General features: G+C 47.8%; 1 protein-coding gene across 4 annotated transcripts in view; it reads left to right on the top strand.

Moving 5' to 3' along the window:
* Window positions 1–519: 519 nt before the first annotated feature.
* Window positions 520–5,231, top strand: part of Axn (protein axin) — a 29,694-nt gene continuing 24,982 nt past the window's right edge. For 2 of the 4 annotated variants that reach the window (XM_071792961.1, XM_071792960.1), the window contains exons 1-2: window positions 526–938; window positions 1,080–1,272. The gene's annotated coding sequence lies outside the window, so the exon portion shown is untranslated. Of the gene's footprint in view, window positions 939–1,079; window positions 1,273–5,231 lie in introns of all 4 variants that reach the window. The other 2 variants (XM_071792957.1, XM_071792962.1) reach the window with 2 other exon arrangements.

The following is a 5,231-nucleotide window of genomic DNA, read 5'->3' as shown; positions in this document are numbered from 1 at the left end:
TATCCGGACACTTAAAAATATCGTTTTAATTGTTATTTTTAGGATAAATTTCGTCAAAACGAATTTCTAACTAATTTTTAAAGTTAGATAATTGATTATTTATTTACATTTCAATTTTCATACTATTAACTACATGCTTACGCTTAACGACACTGTTAACGCCGCGATTGACCATCATTTTGACAAACAACAAACACGTGCTTATTTAATCAATTTTTTTAAATACAAAAATTTTTTATTTTCACATTTAATTGTTCAAATTAATAGTAATAAGTATTTTTCTCCAATGTGGTCGGACACTGGGACGTGTCCGGCCTGTACTGGGAGTCTGGGACTACTGGCCACTGGGACCCTGGGGCGTTTAGTCGTTTACCTAAATATTATAAGTACCGCTAGACGAGGCAAGACGCAAGACGAGGCGCCGCGCGGGATAATCACGGTGGTGATTATCGCGTGGGAGCCGCGCCGTTGATTGGCCGAGGTCGATCGACCGGGTTCGGCGGGGGGCCGCGAGGTCGCGCTCGCGTGCCGCAACTCGGCACTCGTGCGAGTGCCAGCGACCGATGGCGACGACCGCCGAGATGTGCCTGCGAAGTTACGTGGTGCCGCCGTGCCGTCCTTAGATCCGCGTCGTGCGTCCCCCTCCCGCGCGGGCCCCCGTCGCTTTTCCGCGCGTTTTCCGTCCCCGCGAGACGCACGACAACGACGACGACGACGGCGACGACGACGACGACGACGACGACGACGACGACGACGACGACGACGACAGATCGCGTCGTCGAGTGCGTGCCGCGAATCGTCGCGCGTGAATGCGTGTGCTCGTCGGTGTGCCTGGCGGTGCGGTGGTGTGGTGTGCGCCGTGTCGAAGAAGTGCCGACCAGATCACGGTGGATCATCCGTCTGTACCGAGCGAGGGGGAGAGAGATATGCGTATATAGGTAAATATACGAGAATGCGTACGAAAGAGAGCGAAAAAGAGAGAGAGAGAGAAAGAACGCGTGCATGTGCGCGACTTGCGCGAGAGAAAGAGGCAGGAGAAAGAGGATGGAAAAGAAACCGAGATATGTCCCGCGTTGCAGCTCACGGCGAGCCGCCGCCGCCGCCGCTGTGCCGCGCGAGTACGAGAGTTGACACTTCCGCGCGGAGCATGGGTCCGCGGCTACACCGCCGCCAGTCGTCGTCCCCGAGTCGTCGTCGCCGCCGAGAAGCCGCTACACCGTCGTCGTCCCGGCGTCGTCAGTAAACACCGAGCCACCGAGACGGATATACAGAGTGAGTCATTGCTCTTTTGCTTTTCGTCTGTCCGCCGCGATCGTGGCCGCGCGGCGGACTTCTGTTCTGTGTGTCCCTCTTTCTCGGCTCCTCGCCGCCTCCCTTGTGTTGTCGCCCTTTCCTCCTCCTCCTCACGTCTCTCTGGGATTCGAGCCCGCCGCGCCGCTCGCAATTTCTTCTCGGTGCCAGCGATTATACCCTGACCCTGACCCTCGGCCGCGTTAACAACCGAGAAAGTCCGAAAAGCACAGATCATCCTTCCGCAAAGGTGCCCGCCCGTTCCGCATATTAAAATTTATTGCCGCCTGTTCCGCGCGCGGATCCGACGAATTTTTAAGTTCCGGGGATTTTGGGGGTCAAGTGTCAACTTGCGCTTTGCGCTTCGTAACCGTTCCGACCGCGCGGCGTCTATTAAGCTTATTTGTGCACGCTTCTTTGAGAATCCCGTAGGATTGTTATTACCTGGATCTTCCATTCTGGGATTCATTGTGGTGCAAATTTCTCGCTACGTTAAAGCATCTGGACACCGCATTGGCCTTCTTTCCCTCTCGTGTCTTTTACCCTTTCTACGGTCATCTCTCCTTTAACATCGCCGCGCGCCGTTTTGCTTTCGCGCGATTTCATATTTTCCTCGCGTGAAAAACTGTAAAAGTTACAGCTATACGTTTAAAAAATTTGTCTGATATATTGAAAACTTTTTTAAATATGATATGGATCAATTCGTTATGAATGAGTATCGAGTATGTTAGGGACATAAAGAAGGGTTTTGAAACCCTTTGATTACTTTCTTACGGTAAGTCTATGTTGAAGTAATCGATCGTGTTTAAAACATTTTACCGCTCTTCGTCACGCGACTCTGCTTTCGATCAATTAAACTGTCAATCAAGGACACGCTGGCACCTCGTTTGTAGTTCGAAAAAAAATACGGTATTTCGACGGTAAAAGTAGCCGCCAGAAGAGTAGGCGCAGCTGCATCGTTTAACACGACCTACTCCACCGAAGGGGTTAAAATGGGGGAAAAAAAGAGAAAACAAATTTGTAAAATTAATTATCTGTATATTTTAATAAAAGTCAGAAAATTTCAGAAGTTTTAACGTTTAAAAAATAAATAATTATTTTTTAAAAAAATGTCAAACAAATCATTTTAACCCCCTTAGTAAGAGGGGTTCTAGTTCTAAAAATTATGCATATACAGGAGCATCACTACCGAATTCCGAATACCAGCAGAATTTCTTCAAATCTCTAGAATTATACACTGTTATTGTCTCCGCCAACGAACGCTGCGGACGTTTTCTTTTGAAAACTTGGTTCATTAAAAGTGGGCTGCCAAGTTCGCCAGCGCAAAATACATGCGCGCGAGCGGGCCCGCGTATCGGTGGACGCAGCCATGCGTTTTCTCGAGCCGCGGTGGTTTTCTGCGGTCGGGTCGGTGCTTTCGTTTCGACTGGTCGCGGTGCTTTTTCTTCGGCTCCTCGCTCCTCGCTCGCCGAGCCGTGCCGCGCCGCGCGGCTGTCGATGGCCTCCTACTCGTGGCTCGTATACCGGGTGTTCCCTCGGTCAAGATTGTCGGGGGCTTAAGAGAGAGGAATTCTTCGGGGATTGTCTGATCGTTCGCTGTTGTTGGCGTAACTCGAGAGAGAGAGAGAGAGAGAGAGCAACGTAACGAAAGAATCGGATATTTTTATGTCCCAATGACTTTCTGAGATACCGACCGTTTCCTTTTGGAACTTTTGATCTACACCGACTCTCTATCGATTCGTTCCTCGTCTACTTCCCATACAGATCCTCGAGCCGTACCTCATGCCGTTGTTCTTTCTCTTCTCTTGGCGGAGAGTACGCTCGTATTTCCGGAAGCATGTGAGAGACACGCGCTGACGTTTGCGCGAAAGAAAGCGCACGGCGCGGCGCGGTTACGCGACAAAAGCGACGTCGCGTCGTCGGCGTTGACGTTGACGTCGACGTCGTGCTGCGCCGAGGGCACAAGGCAAGGATAATGATATTACGGCTTAAAGAGACGGCTTAACCTAACCGTTAGTTTATTGGCGTGAAGGAGTCGCGGAGCGTGTCTACATCAAAGCGAGCCGCTTCCGAGCTCCACTTTGCCCTGCCCCACTTGTCGCAGCCGCCGTCGCCGCCGCCGCCACTGCCGTCGTCGTCGCCGTCTCCTCCGGCTATCACTACCACCACCGACGCTTCTGTCCGCTTCACCGAACCACGTAGTCCACGTATGCGAGCGGCGGCACCCTCGACGGAGCCGCGCGCCGCTCGTGTGTAGCTGTGTCTATCTATTAACACCTATTAACATCTGAAACGGGACACGCAACTGGCACGGCCATCGGTCCAGAGATGCGAATCTCGCGACGACAAACGACGACAACGATGACGACAACGATGACGACAACGTGACCCTCGCGATGACGCGGTCGTTTGTCGAAATGACCGCGGATTTTCAGATAAATTCGAGCGATAATGTTTCGTGGGGGATTTACGAGAGGGGAGTTACGACTTGAGAAAATTTACCTGTTGAAATTATGGATAAATATATTAACCCTTACCAAGGACGTCGACAAGATTTTTTTCCAGGGGGGAAGCATGATTCAAAATGTTACTTCCAATACTTTATAATTTGAAATTTATACACCTTTTGTAAAAGCTTTCTCACCGCGACAAGACAGGTGTATGTCGAGAAATGTTTTCTTCGCGTTTATTTATTTATATTTTTTGTGTATTTAAAAAATTTTTGGTTTTTCAATTTTTTTAATTTTTAATTTTTGTTATTTTTTGAGAAGACTATCGGACAATAAAACATCGACCTAAGTCGTAGAGAAGGAAGGGACGCATTTAATTTCAGCAACTTCTCTATATTTTTTTCATTCGCTCTATTTATTGAATTGAGATCTTATTTGATTTTTAAAAAGCAGGTGAAATGAATTCAAGCAAGGCAGGCTGTTGAAAAACTAAAATTCTGTTGAAATCCGAGAAAAATATATTTTTCTATAGATTAGAGCAGAGATCGGCAAGGTTTAACTCTTTGCTGATTCCAAGGGAGGCAAATCCCCTCCTCTTGCCCCTCCCTTGTGGGCACCTACGACTTTTAAGCCTATCACACAATACAAAGGTCCAGACAATAGGAACAAGGAATAAGACGGGCAACAAAAATAACCCCATTTCAACTTATAATAAAACTGAAAAACTGGAATTTGTCTGATACAGGCAATAGAGAATAGAAATCTAACGTGTTGAAATTCTGTTTATGTTGCCTATTTTATAATCCATTGCGTTGACACACAGTAAGTTAAAATGTTATTTTTGTTGCCTGGCTTATTTCCTGTTCCTTATTGTCTGTATCTTTGTATTGTATGATAGCCTTTGTAGTATAAACTCGTATAATTCTTATGTGAAAAACCTTATCCTTAACATGGGTATCAACGGGTTCACCTATTTAAAGTGGTTCCAAAAAAAATTATCAAATCTCTGAAAAAATTATAAACATACTTTCAAGTTTCTAGAACAAATGTCTGTACTTCATTTTGGAAAAAAATAAAATGTAATATAATTGAAGACTCTTTAAAGTTTCAAAAAAACTCCCATGGATAGAAATCGATCGGACACGAATTACCTATGTTTGTAAGGGTTAAAATCGACGACCGGCTCGAGCGCGGCATTCGCAAGCAAGGAACTGCGCGGATCAGGGTTCATTCAAAATCGAAGACCTCCGAGAATTCTCGGCGCGCAAGCTATCCGGCTTTGTGAAACGCCGCGCGCCGCGACGATTACTATTTAGCCGAGCCGTTCTCCTCGGGGACTCGCCTTTCCTATCTTTTTATTTACTCTCGCGGCGGAATGGCCGGCCGGTAATAGATAACACGGGGAAATCTGCCGTGGTGCGGATCACGCAAACGGAAAGGAGACGCGTGGCCACCCTCCGTGAAGGCGCCGGGGCGGCCGAGAGGGGGCGA

This window comes from Temnothorax longispinosus, chromosome 11, assembly GCF_030848805.1.
Source record: "Temnothorax longispinosus isolate EJ_2023e chromosome 11, Tlon_JGU_v1, whole genome shotgun sequence".
NCBI classification, from domain to species: domain Eukaryota; kingdom Metazoa; phylum Arthropoda; class Insecta; order Hymenoptera; family Formicidae; genus Temnothorax; species Temnothorax longispinosus.
The sequence above is the reverse complement of the archived record's forward strand: the minus strand, read 5'-3'. Positions and strand labels throughout refer to the sequence as shown.